Here is a 26112-nt window from a genome sequence, read left to right as displayed (position 1 = left end):
ATAAATAAATAAATAAATAAATTTAAAATGGTGCCTTTTTGACCAGGAAGGGATGGATGCACACAGACGTGAGGTAGTGCAGATGGGTGCAACATGTACAGGAGGCTTGGGGGCTTAGAGGGGTCCAGTAGGGATGGCTCTGGCACATCCAGGGCCTCTGCAGAGAACTGGAGCCAGGATGCAAATCCATCCCTCCCTGTACTGCTGCCAGGCTCCAGTAACTCTGCTGATAGTGGAATAACTGAGCTCTTGCTGCTAAAAAGGCCCCTTTGAACGTGTTGGAGTGTCTTACATAAGATGGCAATAAACTGGTACCAAAAAAGAAAGTAAGTAATTACACTACTGCCTTGTAAGCTTTGATTCTGTGCTGTTTGGGAACAATCTGAGGATTTTTTGTTAGGCTTATGAGGGTAATGCAGAGAACAGCAAAGGTTTGGAGGTGGGGTGGTCCAGCTTTCAAGCTCCCATGTAAAAAGCAGGTTTCCTTAGAATTTCACAGCCTGACAGGCACGACTAGAGAGAAGCAGGAGACATTTCTGCCCTTTCCTAGCAGCTTATGTATTATTCCTTAAAAAATAAAAAATAAAAAAGGAAAAGAAAAACTTTCAGAGAAATGTGGTGCCTTTATTCCCTTGTGTTGTTTAAACCTTTTTTCATGGCACTACACAATGAGCTTTCTTCAGGAAGTAGAACAGTAGCTTTTCCTCAGACCACAGTAAAGCAGTTACAGCTTCAGTGCCTTGAGAAGGTGGTGGATAAAATAAAAAAAAAGGAGAAGAAGCAGCTAAAAAAGAGAGAATGAATGGGGAACTTGAATCAGGAGGAAAGGGAAAGGAAGAAAGAAGGAACAGGCATCAAGTGTAGGCATAATTGCAAAGCACCAGCACACTCTTGGCACCAGGGGAAAAAAAGGAATTGTAGATGAATCAGGAGTATGACAAAGAATCCCTTCAACAAGTTGTTTTTTATCACAACTTTTCTGCTCTACAGCTACACTGCAACCAAGAGAAATTGCATCATGTCAACAGCAAGTTTAGAGAGATAAACTGACTCTGCACCGGGGGGAAGATGCCGGCACTGACTTGTGCTTTGCTCACCAGGCTGCAAGGAACGGTGAGAACAGCACAAACAGGGGGTTAGAGCCAAAACACACCTGCACCCAAAAGGGGCGTCTCCATAATTATCCTGGGGCGCCCATGGAGATGGAGAGGTCTGAACCTGAGTGTTTTGTGCAGGGAGAGGAACCAGCCCAAGGCAGGGACCGTCCCCGGTGCTGGCACTGCTGGGGCACCACCGACCCTGGGGGCAGTTTGGGCCCCTCAAAACAAGGACACTGAGGGGCTGGAGCATGTCCAGGGAAGGAGCTGGGAAGGGGCTGGAGCACCAGGGGCACCTGAGGGAGCTGGGGGGGCTCAGCCTGGAGAAAAGGAGGCTCAGGGGGGACCTTCTGACTCTCTGCAACTCCCTGACAGGAGGAGGGAGCTGGGGGGGGTCGGGCTCTGCTCCCAGCAAAGAGAGAAAACGGCCTTAAGTTGCACCAGGGGAGGTTTGGGTTGGATATTAAAGAAAATTTCTTCATGGTAAGGGCTGTCCAACCCTGGCACAGCTGCCCAGGGTGTCCCCATTCCTGGGAGGATTTAACAGCCCTGTGGATGTGGCACTTGGGGATGTTGGGTTAATGGTGGCCTTGGCAGTGCTGGGGGAACAGCTGGACTTGATGGTCTTAGTGGGCTTTTTCAATCTAAACAATTCCATGATTCTGTTTTATGATTCCCTGCCTCTCTGATCCCTCACCAGCCAGCGTGGATGTGCTACTGCACTGAAGGGCTTCTCTGCTCCTTCCACAGGCTCCATCACCCTCCTCCCCGGCCTCTCCCCTCCGCTGCATCCTGGAGACTGGCTGCTGGTTTAAATGCAAATAGTGCACATGCAGGCACAGGATCTTTTTTTAAATTCTGAAAGCTGAGACTTCTAAGTTTATCTCAGAAGGACACTGGAAAGATGAATAGAGAGAAATTATGCAGAGAAAGAGAAAATATTCAAAGAGTAGAATTATGTATGCATAATTGCCTGGCTCCCTGGGGTGCACGGGCGAGTACACCAAGTCACTTTGTGAAATCATTCCCCACAACTCCTGTATCCTAATTATAGTGCCGTAAGTGGGGAGAAGCTAATTTTTAAACAGCCCTGATGGGGTAACTGGAAGAACCATGAGGATGCTGTTAACCCCTTGCCTACCAAGGGGATTCAAGAAAGAAGCAAACACAGAAGGAAAATAATGAAATGCTGGTGAACACAATGCATCGTTCTCTGGTTGATTTAAAGGTGTCCACTATGAGAACCAAGCAAGTACAAGCCTTCATGCTAGAGGAGAAACAGGGCAGAGATGCAGATACAGGCCAAAATGAAAAAAACCCACTGGTAAACACAATCTCTGCCCACACTTCGAAGGAGTTTGGAGTCAGCATTGTGGTGCTTCTGTGTCCCTTTGCTCTGCACAGCACCTTCTCAGCCAAAAGCTTTTTAAGTCCTAAATACACTTGTGCAGGAACCTCTTTATCCATCTGGAAAACACAACCACAGCTGTGTGGGACCTCAGCACATCCCCCAGGGCACCACGACCACCGGCAGCAGAAAGAGCTCCATTTGGTGCTCCCTGGAAGCATCTGGCTGGTTGGCATGGGAAGGAGCTGGTTCCAGCAGGGATCTGCTGATCTGACACCTTATCACACCCCACAGGTCACAGACATGGATGAGGCAGCAAGAAAGGACAACACTATGTGGGGCTGATGCATTGCCTATGCAATGCTTAAACCTGACTTTATTTCAGGAAAATAAAAGGCAGGAGCAGTTCAGCCCTGCTTTCAAGTTGCACCAGGGGAGGTTTACGTCGAGTATTAGGAAAAATTTCTTTACCCAAAGGATTGTCCAGCCCTGGCACAGCTGCCCAGGGCAGTGGTGGAGTCACCATCCCTGGAGGGATTTAAAAGATGTGTGGCTGTGGCACTTGGGGACATGGGTTAGTGGTGGCCTTGGCAGTGCTGAGGGAATGGTTGGATTTGATGATCTTAGAGGGCTTTTCTAACCTAAGCGCTTCCATGCTCTCACACTGCCCTGTGAGCTCAGCTAATGCAGAAATCAGCCATCAACTGTCTTTTATTCTCACCATACTCAGCAAGGCAGAGCCAACTAAAAACACTGCAGTAAGTCCCTAAATTCAGATATTTTGACTAAAACTATCACTAGCATTTTGACCGAATTCCCTTTAAATTTCTCAGCCTGGTAATGTTTGTTCTCATTTACTCCAAACCCCTTCAAATGTTCCAATTAGCATTGTTTTTCCTCTACTGGAACAGATGCAGGCACACAATATTAAAATTAAAAAAAAGATAAAATGCACCATTTACCCATCTCAGATAGGCAAAGAATAATTTTGTCCCTCAGCCATGTCTTGCACAATACCACTAAAAGTATGAAAACAACATTAGATCTTCCAGGGATGCAGCATGTGCGTCGGGCTATGGCTGCTTCAGCCCACTCCATGCAATACACCTGGACTCCAACATCTGTTGCTAAGGGAGAGAGAACAGCCACCCCAGACTGCATTATTTTTAATCCCCTGGGTATTCTGGTGTTTGCATTTCTACCATGCCCATTTGAGGAGACGGATCTCAGCAAAGCTCTCAGCCTGGGAAGTGGAGGGCAGACACTTGCAGTTCCCCTCTCTGAGAAAAGCCACCTCCAAAATTTTATAGATAGCCACGCAATTTAAGACCAGAAGACTGTTTAAGAGGACCTCCTACAAAAATAAGCAATTAAATCTTCCCCAGTCACTTCTTTGTTGAGCACAATTATTTGTTCAGAGGAGAATTTGCAGAAAGTCATGCTCGACTCCAAGCATTGATCTCAGCATGTGAAGAACTCTCAGCACAGTCTTACAACTGATGAACTCTCTGCCAAGCCCATATTAATACCTAACCCTCATTTTCTGAAAATTAAATATTCAACTCAAATTGAACAGTTATTTTTTTGGCCAAAGTAATAGACACAATTTTGCTACTTAATCCTCTCCCATTGTCTCAAGTTCACTCAAATTACAGCCATTTGAACTGTGATCTGAGCTCCCCTGTGCTTAACGAACTAATTAGACCAAGGACAGCCAAACTTCCCAACTTCCTGAATACTAAATTCTTCATCTGGCCAAGAGCCACAGGACGAGCACTGCATGGTGTGTAAAGGAGGAGGAGGGAAGCAAAGAGCAGAAGCAGGTCCCAGATGGGTGACTTGGCTCCAGGGACATCCCAATGCTCCCCCCTCGTTCAGCTTCAAGGCAGGGGAACAACCACCATGAGCTGACAAAAAAGAAAATCAGCACTGAGTGGAAGACACAGTTATTCTCCTGCATATTTTCTATACTTTTCTATATCTTCTATACTTTCTTTGAAAGAAATGTTCTGAAGAAAACAGGAAAACCTGACACAGAGCCTCAAAACCTTGCTCTTTGTGGCACTTCCCCCAAAAGAGGAGATTCTGGTTTCTAATCTCATTTTGGGTGGTGGTGGGATTCCATCTCTCTCCTGCTGATACTGCCTTCAAAAACCTCACCAAGGAGCCCTCAGTTTGCCTGAGCTCAGACCGCCCCTCGGGCCAGCGGGTCTCACTGTACTTCATCTCCTTCCCTGTCGTGTCCTCTCCAGCAAGGGCAGGATGACACAGCCATGCAAACGTGAGCAGATCTGGGATGGCACCCAGCTGTGGCACACGAGGTCAGCATGTAAAACATGGATACGCAAGATTGTCTGTGCAAATTTGCTTCTCCTGCTCTTAGGAGAAGAGAGGAAATAAGGCTCCTGGGGTAATAACATTTAAAAACAGATGCAAAGGAAGAGTTTGAGGATGAGAAGTAGGGCCGGGACCACAACATGTTGACAGCAGCACCTCACCTCTGGCTCAGATCTGGACCTAGAGCAGTAGCAAACCAAGAATTTCCTGAGACATGGTTTATTGCTGAGCCTGGGCTGAGCCTGACACAGAGATCAGCAGCATGGTCACCTCCTGCTGTTCTAACAGCACAACAGGAATGACAATACCTGAGCAGAAACTGAAACTGCTGTCTGGACTTGAAGGGGGTCCTGTCTGAACAAGAATGTGCAAATAAATCTGCACCACCGGCGTTAAGTTCTCCGGGCGAGCTTCAGGGTTGTCAATACAGGACTCACAGAATGGTCTGGGTTGGAAGGGACATTAAAGACCACCCAGTGCCACCCCCTGCCATGGGCAGGGACACCTTCCACTAGCCCAGGTCGCTCCAAGCCCCGTCCAACCTGGCCTTGGACACTTCCAGGGATGGGACAGCCACAGCTTCTCTGGGCAACCTGTGCCAGGGCCTCACAACCATCAACCCCACTGATTTCATATTATCATTATGATATGTGAAATACCCAAAGAAGAAACACATACAGATGTCAGGACAACAGAATCCTAGTGTTTGATGCAGCATCATCACATTTGCAATCAGCAGAGAATAGGGGATGAGGTCAGGGTGGGCAGAGAGAGCAGAAGGTAAGGAAGGACACAGGTTCACTCCATAATTCATAATGCCAGATGTGTCTACTGCCCCTTCAATCTACCACTTCCTGCAGACAAGATGTCAGAGAAGAGGTTAAGGAGGATCTGTAAGCACAGAAAATATTCCTGCAGGAGCCTGTTCAAACCACTTTCAGTGTACCATGAGTAGGCCTGCAAGTGTTGGGAACACAGAGCCAGGATATTCCCCAGAAGACACAACAGGTGGTACAGAGACAGAGAGCGCAGGACCAAGGACCACTGTGCAAGGGCAGGAAGGAGGAATCCTGGGAGAAGACTGAATTCAGGCAGACTTCCACAGGGATTTGCAAACTGGCTAAATGGGTGTCAGGGGACTGAGGACAAATTTGCTGTAGTTGCTTAGCTGGGTCCTGGGCACCTCCTGGAGACAGATCATCACATTGAGCTGGGCCCCTCCATGGCGGGGAGGCTCCAGGATGGGTCACTTTACAAGGAAGATCCAACTAAGTCCTACCCCGAGTCAGGGCTCTCGGCAGCACTGAGAACAGGCCCAGAGGAACAGAGTGCACGTGTCCCCCTTCCACCCCCAGAGCTTCCATTCGGTGCAGATGATCTTATAACAAGATCGATGAATCCTGATATAGCAGCACTCAAGATAAATGTTGCTTCAGAAGGGCTCTTGTGTGAGTATTTGGAGTGAAGAGGAGCTTGGGAGGGATGGATGATGAATGTGAAACAACAGAACATCACCAGCTGCTGGAAGCACTGTACCACCTTTTGTACAAACACACCTTTCAGGGTGATACTTGAAACTACCTGCAAAATTGTTTATTTTCAAGACTACTTTCCACTGCCTTTACAAAAGCTCTTTGCATCCACACAGATGTGTATGGATGTGTCTGACACAGAGTTCCCGTGTCACTGGCTCAGTGGGCTCCTGCAGCTCCAGATCAGAGGCATCCACACCTCGCAGGCGAGCACAGCTCCTCATCTCCAAGTGGGTGAGTGTGGGCTCACCTCCTTCCTGCAAGGCCCAGGTTCTTCAGACGGGTACTCTCCAAAATCTTGGGCATCTTGAACCTCACGTTGTGGACCTGCCTCTGCCTTGGGGCATTACACGGGTTTAACATCTCCAAAAAGACCACGACAGGCTACATCTCCAAAATACCTCTAGTCAGGCCACAACCATGTCAACAGGAAAACAAGCATCCTGGTGCCTCTCGAGACAAAGCTGCCAGAGCACTGCCCAGTGCAGCAGCACGAGCACCAGAGCTCACATCTCCAAAGGACTGGCAGCATGTGGCATGGAGCAAACCCAATCCCTGCAAAGCCAAGGATAGCTGGGAGTGAGGCACACCAGGGCATCATTTGAGCAGGATACACCACCTAGAATGGTGGTGTAGCACCTGCACTGCCTAGGACACAGATCCATAGACAACAGCTTCTTCAGGAACTTGATTCCCACAATCATGTCATTTTTAATTTCCACATTGACTTTCATTAAAAAAAAAAAACAACACACACACACAAAAAATTTAGGAATCTTCCCCCATCCTTCAGCCAGGTAAAATCCCCTACATGCTCTCAGCTCTGGCTGGCACAGTGAACAGTATCAGGAAGGGGAGGGAATGTTTATAAAATGGTTTTAACCAATTCAGTTTTAAGGCAATCTGTGCACAGTGGCAGAGGCAGCCCTGACTGCAGCAAACAGGGAGCAGGCTGGATCAATGGCAGGATGAAGGTGGGGGCAGGAAAGCAGGAGCAGCAGACTGTGGCACTGAGGCTGATAGCTTTGGAGCAATTTATTCAGTGAGAAATCCTGCCCAGAGCAACACGGGGGTCTGTGCAGGGAGTACGGCAACGCCTCAGAGGGAAACGGTCCCCAACTCCAGAGAGGATTAATACCAAACACTTCAGGAAAAGCAGGAAACTCTCCTTCTCTTACAAAAAGAAAATAAATAAATTATGGATTCATGGATCCAATCAGGCCCTCTGCAAAAACCAAAAAAGCTGCTGAAGAAACATCACATACAAAAAAATACCCAGCAAGACAAAAGCTCCAGCGCTGTTGCAGCATCGCTGCTGGGACAGCCCTTCCTCGCAGCCCACACCCTCAGGGCTCCTGGCCCTGCCACCTCGCCCCCAAACAAAACCCTGCTGCCAGCAATGGGGACGGGCTCTTCCTTTCCTGTGAAAAACGAAACCCCACGGAAAAATTTCCAACCCCTTCTCCAGCTCGGTCTCGCATCACTTCAGCAGCAAAGCTTTACCTGGAGATACAGTGTTTCCTCTCCCTGGTGGCCTCCATCCATGCTTTGGATGAATATTTAAGGAGTGGACAGGGAGAGCTGATTTTGGGATAGAACGAAGGCAAGTGGCTTGCTGGAACCCAGTTTTGACAAATGAGGGGAAGAATCGCGTCCGATGGCTCCGCACGCCCCGCGACGCACACTCGGGAGCTCTGGGTCTCCACGCAGACAAAATTTGCTCAGAATTGCTCCTGCAGCCCAAGGATAATGCGATGCTCTTTCCACATCCCACAATCTCCATGCCCAAGCACATATGGTCTGGCTAAATAAGAAGCCTTGGAAAGGCTGTCAACAAGACTAGAGGAAGGTGTGCATCTGTGCAGAAACATATGCACACCCCAGCACTGCACAGTGAGCCATGGAAAGGGTCCTCGTGCCCAGAATCCCACCAAAACCTGCTTGGGTCCAGCAGAACTGGACCAGGGACACCATGGCTGCCACTTTCTTTTGTGCTGCATGACTGAAACCCCGTTGTTCTGCTTCCAAGGAGCCTCTTGCCAGGGAATCTAAGATGTTCCCCATATTGGTCCAGGATTTCACAGCATTGCTGCTCCGGCCCTCGTTTATAGACCCACTTATGTGTTTGTTTCAAAGTCTGCACTTTATGTTCATCTGTGAAAATCTCCCCCGTGGTACTAAAAGCAATGGAATAATCTACTACTTCAACCCTCATCCCTCAGAGAATTCTGCAGTTTAAAAAAAAAAACGAAAAAGAAAAAGAAAAAAAAAACTGGTTGAATTTGATTAAACCTTTGGAATCTCTCCAATATTTCCAGTTATTCCATCTGTAGAAACACTCTACTGGCACTTGGCACATTCGGAGCATTAACTGCCTTCTAAATCAGCAGCAGTTCTGCCTAACAATTTGGCATTTGCACAGTGCCTTGTAAATCACCCACCTTACATCTCTGGGTACGAGGACTGAACCCTCCAAAAAGCCCATTACTGCCTCGGAGAAATTCTTCAGGAAGAAAATACCTTCTTATGGGCTTGTCTCTTGACAAAAAGAGGGAGGGGTGGCATTCAGTGGGCACAGTACTAACACTGAGGCTCATGGTGTTACTATGGCAGTAAAATGAAACCCAATGCAGCCAGCTGGTTGCTATACTGCTATTAGAGCTTCTTTTCTGTTTTTGACCTTTCTAGAACTCTCCAAAAGGCATTAATCTGTACAAAACCCAACCAGGATCCCAGGCGTGACGTCAGGTGAAGGTGTTGGTGCCGGGGTCCTCCCGGCGGGCTCCATAGAGGAGATGATTCCCATTCCGTCGGCCAGGATTTGCTTGTTGTTTCTTTTTTTTTTTTGTAAGTCAGGAACCAGTCTCAGAACGACTGCAGCTCCAAATCAAGCCACAAAGCAGCAGGAAAGCACTCAGCAATATCAGCAGCGATTTGTGCACTTCTTGGTTGCAAACAAAGAGCGGAGAAGGTCGGCGTTGTTACCTCCCGCTTCCACGGCGCCTCTCCCCTTTTGTCTACCCAAATCCTTGGAGGCTAAAAACCTCCCCTTTCCAAACAGCTCCCGGCTCCGAGCTCTTCTGAAAACCCCTTCTCCTTATCTTTATCCACACCTGACCCTTTCTTATGCCTCCTCATCGACAAAGTCTAGGGAAATCATCAAATTAAGCTCCCAGCTCATGCCTTCTCCCTTGCCTTTGCCTCAGACCTTGTTTCCTGCTGCTGAGCTGTGCTCTGGTTAGTGGGTCCTTCCCAGCATGGATTTGGGCTGTGAACTGTATGGGGGGAGGAAAAAAACATAAGGAAGAAAAGAACAAGGCAAAATTGAAAAGAAACATGCAGTTAACTCTCCTCCTCCTCCTGCCCTTTGCTTCTAAAATCTGCCTTATTGATTTGTACACGTACTGTGACCCTGCAGTGTCAGAAATCCAGGGTCACCTGAGGACTTTGAGACGGTCACTGTGCCCTGCAGTGGGACTGCTTGGAATCTGACAGCAAGACCGAGTTCAGAGCTTTGTGCTTAAAAAGGGCTGCCCAGGACAGTCAGGGCTGGAGAGGAATTTCTTGCCTCTTGTTTTGCAGGTGGAGATCCAACACAAGGAGCTGAACTGCTCCGGGCCTGTCCCACTACAAGAGGCAGTAATTCCAACTGTTTACTCATCATCATTCTTTTGGAATTAGTGGCTTAGTTAATGCTCCCCATGCTAACATTTAAAAGAATTGTATTTTTTCCATTCTTTGGTGTTCTGTACTCTTTTCTTGCTTGGTGTCTTTTTTTCTTTTAACTCCAAGGAAGAATAACTTCCCTTGGCTGCAGTTAATTGCACCAAGCAGTAGTGAGGACCCACAGTCTCCTTCGCTCATTTTTAATCAGTTTATCAAGCAGAGCAGAGTCCCATCCTACACCCCACCATGGATCAGCAGGATCCTGTGCCACATCCATAAGCCCAGGGTTTGGGTTCTGAGGCACTTAAGTGTTCCTTAGCAAATGGTTTAACTCACTGCTCTGCAAGGAGTTGCTGGGGACTGGGTGTCACTGGGACCCCAAAGGATGCTGCTCCTCCAGAGCTCAGCAACACACCCCAGCGTGTCCCTCGTACTCTCAGCCCAGGCCCTGGGTGAGGTGCAGGGGCTCCAGTGCTGCCCTGGCACAGAGGCCGGAGCAGGATAAAGGATCCTGAAGCTTGGAGAAGGACAGTTGAGCTCAGGTAAATGCTCCCAACCAGGGCTGGGAGAGTGTGGCCAGCACCGGCTTCTGCAGCCACCAAAAAAACAGATGAGTCTCGACTCTGTGGCCACTTTGCACATGATGAAAATGTCTCTCCCTCACATCCCCAAACCCTAAAAATAATAAATAACTAGAGCTCTGCCTGCAGCCAGCGATGCATACGAGATGACTGCCTTCTCAACACGAGAGCAAAAGGGCAAATGAATCACATTACACTCCATGAATAAAAACAGAGTCTTAATGCAACAGCGACTTAATGATTCTGTCTTGGATGCACGAGAGTTTGGCCTCATTGTCAGAGGTGCTGAGCATCCTAACTCCCCCCCCTCAGCCCATGGGGATGGCCAGCACTCGGCACCTTGGGGCTGTCCCGTGTCCCACGGGTGCTGAGGAAATCTCCCCACCTGGCAGGGAGGCTTTCCCTGAGGTCTGGGAAATTAAAAGCTGTTAGCAGTTGGCCTGGGCTAAGGACCTCATATCTCAACCTGCTGCACCCAAATCCATCTCCAGGAAGGTGGATTAGGGTTTGCAACTCTGTTTGAACTGTGCTTTTACTCCCTGCAAAGTGAAGATGAGCAAGTCCTGCCCGTGATGCTGCCCTTGGAGCAGAGTGTGAGCCCTGCACTCTCCAGAATGTTTACCACTGGCACCAGGAGGCAACCAAGGCATCTCCCCAGCCCAGCTGGCATATTCCCTATGCAGGAGTGGAAGGGGACGGTGGTATGAGCCTCCCAAAATGGAGAAAAGAGCATTTCCACACAACCCCGTTAGCAAGGTGCTCACAGAGCTGTTATGGAAAAGCACATGTGGAGGGACAGCAGAACAAAACCAAATCCCACTGTCATGGCATTATTGGGAATGGGCTTCTGCACAGCCCAAGGCTGCCAAGCAGCAACACAAGAACACAGGGAGATCAGGAATAAACTCCTCTGGGACCCTGCTGGGGTGCCGAACATGCCACCATCCCTTCCTAAGCTTTCTGGGCTCCCTGTGGTATTTAAAACCAATCCTGTTCCCGCTTTGTTGGGCAAACCTCGCCGTTCTCTTCTAAACATCCCCTTGCACTGCTGGGATTTCCCACAGGAAGCTCCAGTGTCACATCCCTGTCACAGTCAACGTGCCATCAGTGCCAACGTGCTGCACCCCGGCCCTGGCAGCAGCAGGAGGGAGGAATGAAAAACCCCCACACCTTCCCTATTTTCCTATATCTGTTTGGAAAACACATCCCAGAACAACCTCTCCAAAACAACATCACTCCTCTGGCAAACAAAAAGGAAGTCAAAGGCAAACTATTTATTGTCAAACCCTCTTCCTTGGTTGTAAAATACTGCTTAATTTTATCCCTCAGGCATCTATTATCTCATAGCCCATATTATTTTTCCAGCTATTACTGCTGAATTTTCCCCATCCAGAAAGTCCGTACAGACACAAGCCAATTTCCATCTTGGCATAATTGTTTAGGAGAAACAAGCAGCTGTTTCACTGGGGTCCTAAAGAATAGAGGGGGAATCGATGCTTCTCTCTCCGTGAGCTGCCCACAGGAAACCTTGGAGGAAAGTCACGTGTTCTCTGCCACCAGCACTGTCACCCTCCCAGGGGACCCTTGGTGATCAGGGCATCCTGCAAAGGCAGGGAGGAGAAGCTGGGGGAATCCACCAGACCCCTCAGTTACAACCCCCCTCTGTTGTAGAAATAAAACATATTTATGCTGAGCATAAATATGTCTTTTTTTTTCTTTAAGTAAAAACTGCTGATTTTTAGTCAAAGCTTGAAATAAAAAGTAAAACCTATGGCTAATGGAATCTGTTTGTCAAAATGCTTGGACTGCTTCTGTCTCCCATTTTTACCTCCTGTTGGCTTGGTTGGGTTTTTTTACCAGCAGAGCTTCTGTGGGGGCTCAAAATTCTGCAAAATGCTAACACTGGCCATGTAAGCAAGCACAGGACCTTCTCAAGGAACAAAGTCCACAAGCCTCATTTTATGGAGACCTTGGCCATGTGATTACTGCTGTCAATTGGCACAGGAAGGACCAGCACACACCTGAAGAGGTGTAGGTTTGCAGAAGAGACCCCAGGAAACAATCTCTGCTTCTCAGACTAACCCAGACTGTAGCACAGAGCAGATAAAAAATGGCAAACAAGCCTAGAAACTCTCACTAAAAATATATATAATTGAAGCAATTAAGTAATAAGCAAAATTGCAAAATAATGTAAAGGCATACAAATGAGCCAGAATTCCTGGTGAAAGCTGTGGAAGACAAGGTGTGTCTGCATGGGTGAGGTGGACAGAAAGCTGGGTGCCCATCCTGGTTTGCATTCCCGTGGGTATTTTCCATGCAGAAGTATGTCAGAGAATCAGAGAACATCCTGAGCTGGAAGGGACCCACAAGGATCATCCAGTCCCGCTCCTGGTCTTGCCCAGACACCCCAACAATCCCCCCTGTCCCTCAGAGCGTTGTCCAAACCCTCCCTGAGCTCTGGCAGCCTTGGGGCTGTGCCCACTGCCCTGGGGAGCCTGGGCAGTGCCAACCACCCTCTGGGGGAAGAGCCTTGTCCTGAGATCCAACCTGAGCCTGCCCTGGCACAGCTCCAGCCATTCCCTCAGGTCCTGTTGCTGGGGTAGGGATGTAATTCAGCCGAATTCCAATTTGGGTTAAACAGTTGTTGACACCATTTTCCCTTAAGACACAGCTATTTACAGTAGTCTTGGGATACTGGAGTTTACTTTTCATGTCATGCCTGCACGTCCAAGGACTTCCCAATGAGTGGGCAGAAAGGGATTTGTGATAACAGGGAGGAATAGGAAAACGTTCCTGAGGGACCATGCAAAGCCTAAGAGAGCTCAGCACCTGGCTGTGGGGCAGAGCATCCCCCACATCCTCCTTCATTTAAACACTTTATTCCTTCTTCCAACAAAAGACTTTCCCATCCTGGCTTTAGATGCTCGATTAAAAAAAGAAGCACCAGAGCTTTGCCACACTCCCATCCTGTCCAGTGGGTGTTCCCCCAGCAAACAGGAGCTGCAGGCAGAGGCCGCGTGGCAATGAGTCAGGGAGGCAGAAAGGCGTGAAAGCAGGATGAATGGAACGGCAATAAACCCGCAATATTTCAGCGTGGTACTGAGCTCCTGGATAACCTCCATCCATCAGCGTTATCGGAGCCTGGGAGCTCTCCAGGGCTGTGCTCACAGCGGGGCCACTGGCACAGAAGGGGCCGTGGCCACGCGGGTGCATCAGCCACGGACTGAGGCCACCGCGAGCTGTGCCAGGGGCTGGGGCCATCCAGCCACTCTCCATCTCCAGCCCCTCGGATCCTCCTCCAGAACAACGAGGAAAACACTCAGGCTTTTACCAGCATCTCACCCGAGGCATGGGAGAAAAGTGATGGGCAGCAAGTGCCCCAGGCCAGGAAATGGACCTGCTTGGGGACTCTCCAGGAAGGAGGAAAAGGGCTCACACATCTCGGGTCTGACCCCAGCAGCAATCCAGGTGCATTGCTTCAGGAACAGGAACCTGAGAAATATATTTAAAAAGGAAAGTTGTTCCCCGCAAAAAGCTGGAAAACAATTCAAAAGACCAAATCAGAAAAAGAAGATTCTTCTCAAGTCACCCTCAAAAACTCCAGTGCCCTTTCATTCCCCATTTCTCATGGAGGCACAAAGTGCGACAGCTTCTCTTTGGGGCAATGATGGGCAACCTTCCCCTTCTTCATATCTACAGAGAGATTACATTAACATCACTAAGAAGCAGAGGATAGGGACTACCTCAATCCTTTATTTCCTGGAGCATGAAGTACAAAATACACTCCCAGCCCATTTTTAGAAACAGCCACTTGTTTTTGCAGAAGGATCTAATGGCTGCCTGCACCTCCTGCCATCACTGCCCGTATCTTGCTCCATCCCCTCCATCCTGGTGGGAGATCCATCCACGCTTCCACAGCACAAAGCAGCCATGCACAGGCTCTCCTTGCATGTCAAGCTCATGGCATTACACAGAGAGCTGGCAGCCCCAAAAAACAGAGCTCTGCATCCCCCTCAATGACCTACAGCTTGGACACAGGTTGGGGCAACCTGTCCAGGCTGTGAATAAAAATCTCCACTCTCTCCTCCAAAAGAAGCTAATTCCCCATTAGTGCTGCAGCAAACTCAGGCAGTCATCAAGAAAAAAGCTTTTTAAAGAGATATAACCAAGGATTTTTGTATTGAAACACACACCACAGATGGTGGAGCAGACGAGGATTAATTCATGAATCATATTTCTTAAATGATACAATCTCTCTTTTCACTTCCATACTTTCCCTTTTTGACTCAGAAGCAGGGATTTAAGATGCCCTTCCCAGATATGAATTTTGCATGAACTAACACTGCAGGGGTAAGAAAAAAAACCCCCACAGCAGCAATAAACCAGAAAATCCAGATGTTTAAAAAGAAGATCTCGCATGTAAGTGAAGGCATTTCCTGTCCATCTACACAAGAACACGTGTGGAAATGCAATATATGCAAGCACAGAACTGGGAATGGGGTGGGGAAACACATTCCCTAACATTTGGAGCTTACTAATGCTTCAGCCAGGGTTCTGAATTTCACAAAAGCTGATTTTCTGTCTCCTCCTATTTTATTCGCCACCCTCGCAGCAAAAGAAAAGCCTTAAGAGAAACATTTGTACCGAAAGGGCCTCCCCGCTCTGCTGGGCGGGTTTGTCCCTCCTCCAGCCCCCATCAATGCCTTCCTTCAGAAAATCCCAGCACAGGCACCACTGGGCTGCTCTCCAGGAAAAGCTCGTGGAGCCCCCAGAACCGAGGGACTGCAGAAACCAGCAGAAGACAAAACATCCTGCCCCGTGCACACGGATCCCCAGCCCAGCTGAGAGAGGTTTGAAGCGGGAGAGAGAGAAGGAAATGACACGAGAGCTCTTCAGCAGCAGGAGACTCCGATCTCCCAGCTCCTGCTCAGCTGGGAAGCTCCTTCAGACCAGCCAAAGCCATGTCAAGCCCCCATCCTGTGCAGAGCCACTGCTCCCACCCAGGCAGGAGCAGAGATGGATCCAGGCTGAGAAGAATCAGTACCAATACTCCAAACTGGCAGTACCAACATTCCAAACCGCCGGCACGCTGCCCTTCTGGGCACCTTCTCACCTGCAATACCTTTCTTTCACCACCAAATCAGCATTTCAGTCATTTTTTCCACTTTGCTCACAAAGCAGCTGTGCATGTGCTTAACGGTTTCTTTGCACAGTCCTGCACTTACTATTGTGGCTTTACACACAAAATAAAGGTGAAAAAAATTACTTACCCTTCAATTATTTCAACCTTTCCCTGCTCTGTGTGTGACGTGGGCTTCTCTTTTGGTTACTATTTCCAGATTTGGTCTTTGGGTAGGTGAATGGAAGAGGAGAATGAAAGGAGTTGTATTTGATGACGATGAAGACTGCAAAATAAAGAGAAGCATTTCAGTCAGAACAGTCCTCTCTATACATACAGATCAGATTATATTAAATTAAATTAGTGACACCTACATAAATGCTTCCTACTGTTTTTACGCACACATACAAATATCACAACTGTCAAGGAGAATGTGGCTGTCAGTGATACGGCAGGGGGGAAAAAAAGAGCAATTTCTAAAATGGAAGGAGAAAAAGGAAGTCTAGGATAACAACCAGCATTTGAGCAGCAGCAAAGGGGCTGCTGCCGGTTTGCAGGAGCCCATGGAACTGCCCTGGGAGCACCGGAAAGGGCTTGAGCAGCGTGGAAGCACCACGGGCAGAGAAACTGCAGCAACAACCCCGACAAATGCTCTTCTGCTTCCCAAAATACCACACTGGCTTGTGAGAAAGCAGGGAAGGAGCCGAGTTTCAGAAGACACAATTCCCCCATCCCCTGGAACGATGGAATGACTCCTAGAACGGGAAGGGATTAATAATTTGGTCACTGTACCAGGAAGCACCCCCCTAAAAAACAGATTAATCTCCCACCATCTGTTTTAATAGCAGAATTTCTGCTAAGTGGTTTTCCCCTCCACAGCCCCACACATCCATGTAAACAGACAAACAAACCATTTGGCCTCCTGCAGCCCTGGCTACGCAGCTGCTCGGAGCAGGGCTGCTGCCTTTGACTCCATGCCAAGGCTGAATTCCTGCCATCCCATTTCCTCCTACACCTCATGCCCTGCTCCTGTGCAAACTCTTGGGGTGCCTCCCCCCAAATCCATGTCCATCTTACTTGGCAGCCTGGGATCCTTAAATATCATTTCCTCGTAACTGAGAAAAAGAACCAAGATGAGGAATGAGAGGAACTGACTTCCATGCTATTATTTTTCTCATGGCAACTCTCCCATCCTCTGGATGCAACTGGCACCTCCAGCACTGTGAGCCCCAGTCCAAACACCAAAAACATGCCTGAAAAGCGTGTTTACAAAATTACTTCAGAGATGTCATGCCAGGTAGTGGAAAAAACCAAATCCTTGAGTCAAGGAGACTGTCTCTTTGGTTGGAAAATCACAAAGGTCACTTCAAGGAGTATGTAAAAATACATGCTAACATTGAAGAGGTAAAAATATAACACTAAATAACACTTTTTATACCCAGAGCAGCATTTAACACTTGCCCAGAGGCCTTTGATAAATCCCAGGCACTTTAACAAAGCAAGGAAGCTTTTCACTGCTATTTAGCAGAACAGGGCAAGTAAAGCACAAGAGAATAAAACTGCTCAAGACATCTAGGACCAAGTCAGAAAGAAACAGCCAGGTCTCCACATCCAGCCCCTCCATCACCAAACACCCTGCCAGGCTGCTGGATTGAAATAGAAATACTATTGTTAGCCCTAAGAAACGCAGACTCATTAACATTTATTTTAGTGCTATAAAATATATTTTTAAATACTTGAAGAAACAATCTGGAGGAAGTGCTAAAGCCCAGAGCATATTTTCAGTATGTCCCAGCTTTTCCAGCTGGACAGACACAGACCCTCTTGGAGGCCACAGCGCGGGGACCTCCAGCCACCCAGAAAAGCAGCACACGCAACTCCCTGCCCCTGCTCCTCCTCCCAGGTTGTTCAGTTAGAGGTAAATCTAAAAATGTCACTGATTTTAATTACTCGTGGACTGCAGAAACCCCAAAGTATCATTCCCCACAAGTTTTTAATGTGTGGGGGGGTTTATATGTGAATAACACTTGGAAAGCCAGGGACCCGATGCCCGCAGGGACAGGTCCTCGAGGAGCTCGCCAGCAGAAACCCGTCAGCACAGACAAATCCTGGTGAACACCTCCCACAGAGCCACAGGTCAGTGTGCAGATCTCAGCACCTCATCCCAAAAGCTAACGGAGACAAACAACGTTTGCAACTTGTGGAGCAGAAGCACGACCAGGGAGAGGAAAGAAGGCATCTCCCCACCCTTGTGAAGAGCAGCAACCCCCACCCATCCCATGAGCTCTCGGGAGAGGGGTTTGGCGTTGGTTAAGAGGAGCAGTGGTTGTTCCAGCAGTATCCACAAGCATGTCCAGAGAAAAACACGGTGCGGGGGGATATTGAGCCACGGAGGCAGAAGAGATTCAGCACAGAGAACAGAACCCAGAGGGACACACGGACACACAGACACAGTGCCTTGCTTCTACCAAACCCAAATGTATCAAGAATGCAAAGGATGCACTTTATCTTGTATAAACACTTTATAAGACAACTTCAGTTTTCCATCTGATCCAGCCAGCCCTGGACCACCTTGGATAAAAGAAAACGGGAGGAGACAAGAAGGGAGAAGAAATAGTTTTCTTCTTTTTTACTGTCAAAAAAATTTATCACAGAGTTTCACAGGCTTCCCGTGCTTTCAGAGTGGTCTTTAATCGGTGTTTTGGTGGGGGGAAACAAAGGACCAAGACAATTTCTTCAGTTCCAGAGTGGGTTCAATAAACACCCACTGGGATTTGCCATCCCAAGCTTGGAGACAACACCTTCCCCAGGACCAAGAGGCCACCCTGTCCCGGGGCACTGGCCACGGCACAACGGAGCTGGAGGAGCCAATGCTCTGATATTTAAAGCCACTCATCTTTCCCCGGTGTGGAGAGGCAGGACGTGCTCTGGAGCCCAGCCACGGTGGTCCCTGGCACGGTGCAGATGGCAGCGGTTTGATACCCGGCACTCAACGCAATCTGCACGAGCTGCAGCAGGAACCAAGTTCAAAGTCAAAATGAACATTTGTTCTACAACAAAACACATTGCAAATGATCCCTAATAAATTTTAGCTGTTGGTACAGTCAGATAAGAGCACAGTAGCACAGATCATCCCCGTTGTTACTGCAAGCTCTGTGCTGCTGAACATGAGTGGCAATGCAGAGAGAGAGCGATAGTTTGTATTTTGGTATAAATTACAGAGCAGCATAATAGACCTGAAGAGGCAGCTCCACTCTTCCCTGCATTGCTTCCCTCACATTTTGAAGCTCGTTAAATTTCTTCCTGTTTAGTTGCTTTATTTTGGCTCCTTGCTGCATAAAACTGTTGCGCGTACGCCGAGCGCCGAAGCCGAATAAATAATGGCAAAACTTTCCCTGCAAAAACTCTGAGAGCTGTTATGTAAAGCAGAGGGGGTATCAGCAGATAGAGACAACTCAGAGGCAACCTGAGGGTTGGGATTCTGTGTCAGCTCAACACACAGGGGAAATAACCCTTTAATCCAGTGCAGTGTATTTCATTTACTGTAGTGTTATCCAGTTCGAAGATGTTATGAAAGGAATCCCTGGAGAGACTTAAGACTTCAAAACCAGCCTGAGTTTGAACTTAATTCCACTGTTGCAAAAGGCTGGAGCTGTGGAAGATGACCTTTTCCGTACCTTGCATGCCAGGAGCCATCCTGCCTCATAATGTCACGCCAAATTAGAATATTCTCTTTTTGTTTTACTCAGGATTTTGTTTTGTCTTGTCTTTTTAATTAAAAGCATCTGTCACTATTAATGAAACAGGGGGAAAAAAAGAAAAAATATCAATAACACAAAAAAAATTAAAGCCAGTGATGTCCAGAGAGATGAGGAGAGTCAAAAAGCTGGATAATTAACAGTGGAACTTTCACCTCCACATGAGCTCGCCACCAGAGCCCAGGTGAGGACTGAAGGAGCATTGGTGCCATCTCCTTGCTGCTCATCACCTGTCCAAAACAAAGGGAGGTTCCTCAGATCCATCCCCCAAATCCCATCAGCAGCAGGACCTTGGGTGGCCTCTTCTTGGACTGGAAATGAGAGGGGAAAAATACTTTTAAAGTGCAGGCCCCAATATTGCTCAGGTCTTGTCAAGGTTATCCTAAATAAAAGTTCAGATACACTTTAAAAACCAGACCATAAATCCACATTAGTGAATCAGAAGCTGGTGGAACCTCTGTGATGGCAGGGATGAAGGTGTGAGGTCTGATCTTCCATCAAATGGAGGAGCTTCACTGCCCAGAGAATATTTTTAAGCAATCCTGCAGGAAACTTATTGAACAAGTCATGGAAACCCCAGTTAAACTTGTTCACTACTGTTAATTGCCTCCATGGACTTTACTGTTTAGAGGTGGAACCATAAAAGGCCAGTTTTCACTCGCTGCATCTTCCAATTTGGATTGTGAGTGCAATTAAATGTACATTTATATTTTCCAAAAATAGGGTTCTCCCACAAAATACAAAATTAATTACAAAATGTCTTCCTAATGTGAAATTATTTAGCCTGTTAAAGTGGTACAAACAGCTTTATTGGATCATTAATGGTTAGAAATGTTCAGTCAGCACAGTTGGAAAAAATGTAAACTAAATATGTCAAGGATACATTGCTTTCAACTCTCACTATTTTTTTCATGTCTTATTTCATGGTAGATAAGTGAAAAATCTTTTTACCTGACTTAGTGAGAGGCTCATTTACTCATGCAAATTTAAAACCAAGTGTCATAATACAATGAAATTATAAAAACATATCAAAAAGGAGTTAGTGAGTCACTAAATTTAGCTCCTAATGGAGTTCAAGCTGTCTTACACAGTTGTATGTGCTCTGGTGCTCTGTAAACACCAGAGCGGAGCTCGGAAATCATCCCATGTGCCTGGGGTTTCTGGAGAAGTCCTTCATGTTTCCAGCCCTCCTCACCTGGATCTAAGGGAAACTCGGATTTTGATCCCAGTCAAGGTTAGGAAGACGCCCAGCATTAAATAAATTAAAATCTATAGTGAAGAGCTCTGGGCAAGCACCAGGTTCTGAGGAGCCACATTCCAAACTCCGGTACCGGAGCAGACCTGGGGTGATTTGCAGGAGAGATACTCAGCATCCCTCGGGATTTCCCTGCTCCCTACAACACAGCAGGGCTGACACGGGGAAGTGCTGACTTTGTGGGCTGGAAGATACTGAGCAACTCGAGGGCTTGGCTCAGATCTGTGCAGATCCACACAACAAGGCAAACTGGTGCAGGTGAAACAGTGGCAGCAAACCAGGTGCTGAGGCAGGAGCAGGATCCTGCCCTACAGCTGGGAATTTTCACTCACCCATAGTCCAAGGGCTTTATGTTTAGAAACATGTCATTCCAGGAGTAAGCTAAGAAGACAAAAGGATTGTAAGAGGAGGAAAAGGGAGGGACAAGGTTAAAACATGACCAGTCCGTCTTACAGACCTCCAATATTCATCAAAACCAAAGTACCTTCTAGACAGAGTGGGGACAAAAGGTGCCTCTGCAGAAAAACCGGCTTAAGATACTGGAAGGCAATTCCTCCTTAGAGACTCTTCTTGGTACCTAAGGGGGCTCCAAGAGAGGTACTTTGGACAAAGGGGAATGGCTTCCCACTGACACAGGGCAGGGTTAGATGGGATACTGGGGAGAAATTCTTCCCTGGGAGGGTGGGGAGGCCCTGGCACAGGTTGCCCAGAGAAGCTGTGGCTGCCCCTGGATCCTTGGAAGTGTCCAAGGCCAGGTTGGACGGGGCTTGGAGCAACCTGGGTTGGTGGAAGGTGTCCCTGCCCACGGGAGGGAGGTGGAACAAGATGAGCTTTAAGGTCCCTTCCAGCCCAAACCATTCTGTGATTCTGCAACACCCCTGCCCACCAGGCCAGGTTTGGGTTTGAGTCCCAGCCATAGGACCCCCAGGTTTGCACAGGGTGGATGAAGCAGAAACCACAGGAGGGGAGGGAGGGAGCAGCACTGCCCCAGGCAGCCCCCATGAGCCCCTCCACCACAGCTGCAAGTGCAAAACTGTGGCCCAAAGTCCCATGAAAGGAAGAAGTAAATATTACCAGTGCTTCCTGACTTAGCAGAAAATTGTGAAAATAAGAGCCTGTAAGGAGAAGAGGCAAAGGAACTAATGGAGAAACATTGAGTTGCATTGAGGGCTGTGTTAAAGGTTTATAATGCAGTCTCTAGACAAGTCCACTGATATTCCTGAAACCTCATCGATTCACAGGTCAAATCAGGAACAAAAAATATCAGTTTTAGAAAATATCACCAGCTGAGATACAACAAACACACCCCACTCCTATGCACAGGTAAATACGGAGACCTTCCCACATGAGAATAAAATCCGCTGCAGAGCTCGACTGTACCTAAAAAATCACTGACCTGCCCTCATCTGTAACACACACAGGCTGATACAAGGAATTAGGGAGATGTCCTATATAACTGCTTTAATTAATTTGTGAAATTTTGCATCCTTCTTGGAGGTGGGCGACATGGCACTTTGTGCTCCCTTGGATTGCCACCACTCTCAATTTTATTTTTATCCTGAGTTCGATATGAATCAGGCTCTGCAAAAGACAAAACAACCCACTGTAATCATCCAGCATGCCAATTAAACTTAAAGATACCCTGGAAATTAAAATTAAATGCCATATCTATGAAAAGAAGCAGACAGCTTCCTCAGAAACAACAAAAAAAGCCCATATTATAGGAACACGACCATGGCAGCCCAAAATTGTCACTGAAGCTGTTATATAACTTACTACCATCCTTCATATCTGCATAGTGTAGATCTTCATCAAATTGGGTATGTTTTTGCACATTTATCATCAAGATTTATTGAAGTTGATTCCATAAATTTCATTGAGTTGTTCACTGCTGCTATTTGTTTCCAAGGCAACAAATGCACTTTGCCCAAGCTGCACAGTCAATCACGACTGTTCGGAATTCGGGGGTCCCTGCCCCTCGTGCCACACAACGCCTGCACCTCCCAATGCCAATGGCAGTGCTGGCTTAGTGGTGGTAAGAATTAGCAAATTTGGGGGGGATCTATCAAAAAATAATCCCTGTTAGGGCAGAAAAATGTCAAATGAAGCAGGCAGGGAGCGGGCTGCCGGCAGGAAGGTGGGATTCGTGCGAAGCCCCCGCTCCCATCTCATTTACACCTCGGATGGCTGGAGGTTGAGAAATCCATTCACAGGTTCAGGAGGAGTCAGGAGGCTCTTTCCCCACAAAATAATGGTAAAAAGTCGTCTTCTGGTTGTAGTTGTGGAAAAAGGGACAAGAACAGCAGTGAGGGGAAGGCAGAAGCAGAGGATTTACAAACACTGACCATGTGCCCACATCTCCCCATCTGATGGCGGCGGCACTTGCAGGGACCGGGAATAAGAGCCCAGGCACAGAGAACTTGCAGGCAACCTTAGAAAAGTTCAGCTTGGGATAGGGAAAAACAAGCACCATCCTGAAGGAAGTGTTATTTATCACCCAATTTCATGCTATTCAAAAAGCAGCATCAAAGGTGTCCTGGCCCCATCAGTGCTGGAAAAGCTCAGGAGCCACCTGGGAGCACCTCTCCCTCCACACCACAGCCCTACAGTGGTCACGAGGCAGAGGGACAACCCACCATGTCCCACACAGCATCACCAAAACACCTTGGAAATACAGGGCACTGACAGAGGTAACCTCAGCTGCAGGAATGCAAAATTCAAAAGCAGGAGGTCAAGGTAAACCAGGCTCTGCTCCCAGAGGCTCCTCCGGGAACAGCCTCCTGCATAAAGCCATTACATCAGCATTGCTAAAAACAAAACCAATCTTGGATGCGATGCCGGTGTTTTAATGGGACACAATGTTTTTCCAAAGACAGTGCAGTTATTTTTATTGATCTGCCATAAGCAAATATCCACGACTGCAACAGAGGTGGCTGCCAAACTCAGCACACCAGTGCTGGCCAGTATAGACCGAACTGCAAACTTCATGGTGTGAATCAGGGAAACCTGAAAACCATTCAGCTTCCAAACCCAGCCACAATGTGCCATGTAGCTGCAGAGGAGACAGCCCCAATTATCCAGAGCGCAGGAAGCTCCAATCCCTTCTCTTTTCCTCGTTTTTTTAACAAAATTGCTCTTTGTTGGGTAGCACATTCCCTTGGATTCCCAGAGCGATCAGAAAAGACAGCATCCCTGATGACAAAAGCCACTCGTTCTGCTGCTTTCAGCCTCAGAAATGTTAAAGGATTGTTTGCTTTTTAAGTGCAAGTCCACATTTAAGAGGAATAAAGAATTTCTCTGGCAGGCTGGATCAATGATGCAGCAAGCCAAGCATGCGACCTCCCGCAGGGAGCCTGGGTCCGGCGCTCCTGGAAACAATAAAATAACCTTACACTGCTCCTGATCGACTGCACAATGTGGGAAATGGGGGAAAACTTACTCCTGACCCTTGATGCAACGAGCCACCTCCTCCAGCTGTAGGAACTGATTGCTTTCATTAACACCACTGTGGTCAGGCATGTTCATCTCCTTCTCCCCATAACTGCAGCAACTCGGACTGGCATCCACGACGCAAACCCAGCTTTCACAGCTGTGGCAGTGGTTGCAGTCCATGAATTGCCCTCTTCTTCCAGGAACAGTGTTGGAAACATATGGCCCTGCAGTCGGGCGACGGCTGAAGAACATCCCACGCTGCTGAAAACATCTAATATAAGGATATTCTCCAGCCAGCAGCACAAAAGCAGGGAGAGGGTATAAATAGCCTTTGAGGAGGGTGTATAAATAACTGTAGGTAACATTTGTATGCTATAAAAATCCTTCATTTTTGGCCCAGCTTTGCAAAAGTGAGTTTCCTTTCCCAGCACTTTGCTCATGCTTTGGAGACCGGCTTTCCCTTCCCTTCCAGTCAGCACAGCGGGGAGAGGGCAGGGGCTGCTCCCAGTCCACCAGTGCACCCTGGGAAGAAAGACAGGAGCGAATTTCCCTTGCCAGCTGTTTAAAAGAGACCCTATCAAGGCCTATCCTGTAATGTCCCTAATAAGGAACCAAAACTTCAATATACTGGGATAGATCCTTCTCCAGGTGGCAGGTGTGGGGCAGTGTGGGGCTGCAGGGCTGGAGGACAGTGCTAATTTCCATGTCTTCAAGTAACTACACGCACGCACACGGCCACACACATCTCCTGCTCTCTCTCTCTCCAAAACAAATCCTATGTGCCCCCTGAAGTAGGAATTGAGCTGCCAGCCTGGGAGCTGGGTGAGCCCAGCCCGGGAGTGCAGCTGGTGCGTGTGCAGTGACACAGACATCTGCATATCACGCCACCCCTCTGCCTCCCTCCCTCCCTCCCGCCCTCGTCGGGGCCATTCTTACGAACCCGCAGAGGATAAAAAAATGCTCTTTAAAAGACCTTATTTTCCTCCCTGGCTGTTTGCTGGCGATGCAGCCTGTGGGTTCACACGGCCAAAGGAGTGGGAATTTCACACGGTGACAGGCTCAGCTCAGCAAGGCTGTCCCCTCTCCTCTGCTGCAGCATCAGCATCCCCAAGATGCTCCAGCCCAGCCCCATCACTCCCAACATTCCCCCTTGATTCTCCCCACATGAAGCAGTGTCCTGGCATATCCACACAGCCACGATCCCACCTCGCATCCCTCTCCAAATCCCCACTGGGGGCAGGGTGAGGCCAGGGAGGGAGCAACCCCCTCCCGTGCTGCCTCCCTGGGAAGCGGGGCTGGAGAACAAGGCTCGGCGATGAGCGCTGGCACCGCTCGCTCGCCACCCGGTGAGCGGCTCCCCGCGGTGTGCAGGTGGCTCCTTTGATTCCTGATTACTTGTCAGCCTTCCTTCGGGCTGGCACCGTGCCTGGGTCAAACTTTGCAGCGAGCGGCTCACCCCACCAACCAGCCTCTCCAAACAGCCTCTCGGAGCTCCCACGCCCGAGAGGAGCAAGGGAATGTAGGGCCTGAGCAGGGAGGCACAGCTGCAGCCCGGATCACCTCGGATGGGACCCGTGGTCACAACTGCCCCTCCAGGGAGGGCTCCTCACCATCATCCACTGAGTGATGCCCCAGCCAAAACCATGCATGGCAAGGAGAGTGCACAGGTGCTGTAGAGTGGAGCTACTAAAAAAAGCCGTGTTGAATCTGTCCCCCAGTTCATCAAGGCCAAAACATTGTGTCAGAATGTGCCAGTTTTAGCAGAAATCTCACCAGGAATGTCTTGGGAACCCCAGGCACCCGGAGCAGCTCACAAGCGTCATCTCCCAGGCAGGAAGCCTGGGTCCAAGTCCCTGCTGTGTCCAGTTCCCACCACGCATCAGGTCCCCCACCCCTCCCAGGGCAAAGCCCATGGGGCAAAACAAGAGGAGCAAAACCATTCAAGGGAGTGAAGCAAAACCATCCAGGGGTTTTTGTGGAGCACTAC

General features: G+C 48.4%; 1 protein-coding gene across 1 annotated transcript in view; it reads right to left on the bottom strand.

Annotated features, from left to right (window-relative positions):
* Nucleotides 1-15895, bottom strand: part of NEXMIF (neurite extension and migration factor) — a 52054-nt gene extending 36159 nt beyond the window's left edge. Inside the window, exon 1 of the mRNA XM_018083346.2 lies at nucleotides 15832-15895. The gene's annotated coding sequence lies outside the window, so the exon portion shown is untranslated. The remainder of the gene's footprint in view (nucleotides 1-15831) is intronic.
* Nucleotides 15896-26112: the final 10217 nt, after the last annotated feature.

The sequence above is a fragment of the Manacus vitellinus genome, unplaced genomic scaffold (assembly GCF_001715985.3).
Source record: "Manacus vitellinus isolate BGI_N305 unplaced genomic scaffold, ASM171598v3 scaffold_62_pilon, whole genome shotgun sequence".
NCBI lineage: Eukaryota > Metazoa > Chordata > Aves > Passeriformes > Pipridae > Manacus > Manacus vitellinus.
This window is presented reverse-complemented; position numbering and strand designations above follow the sequence as displayed.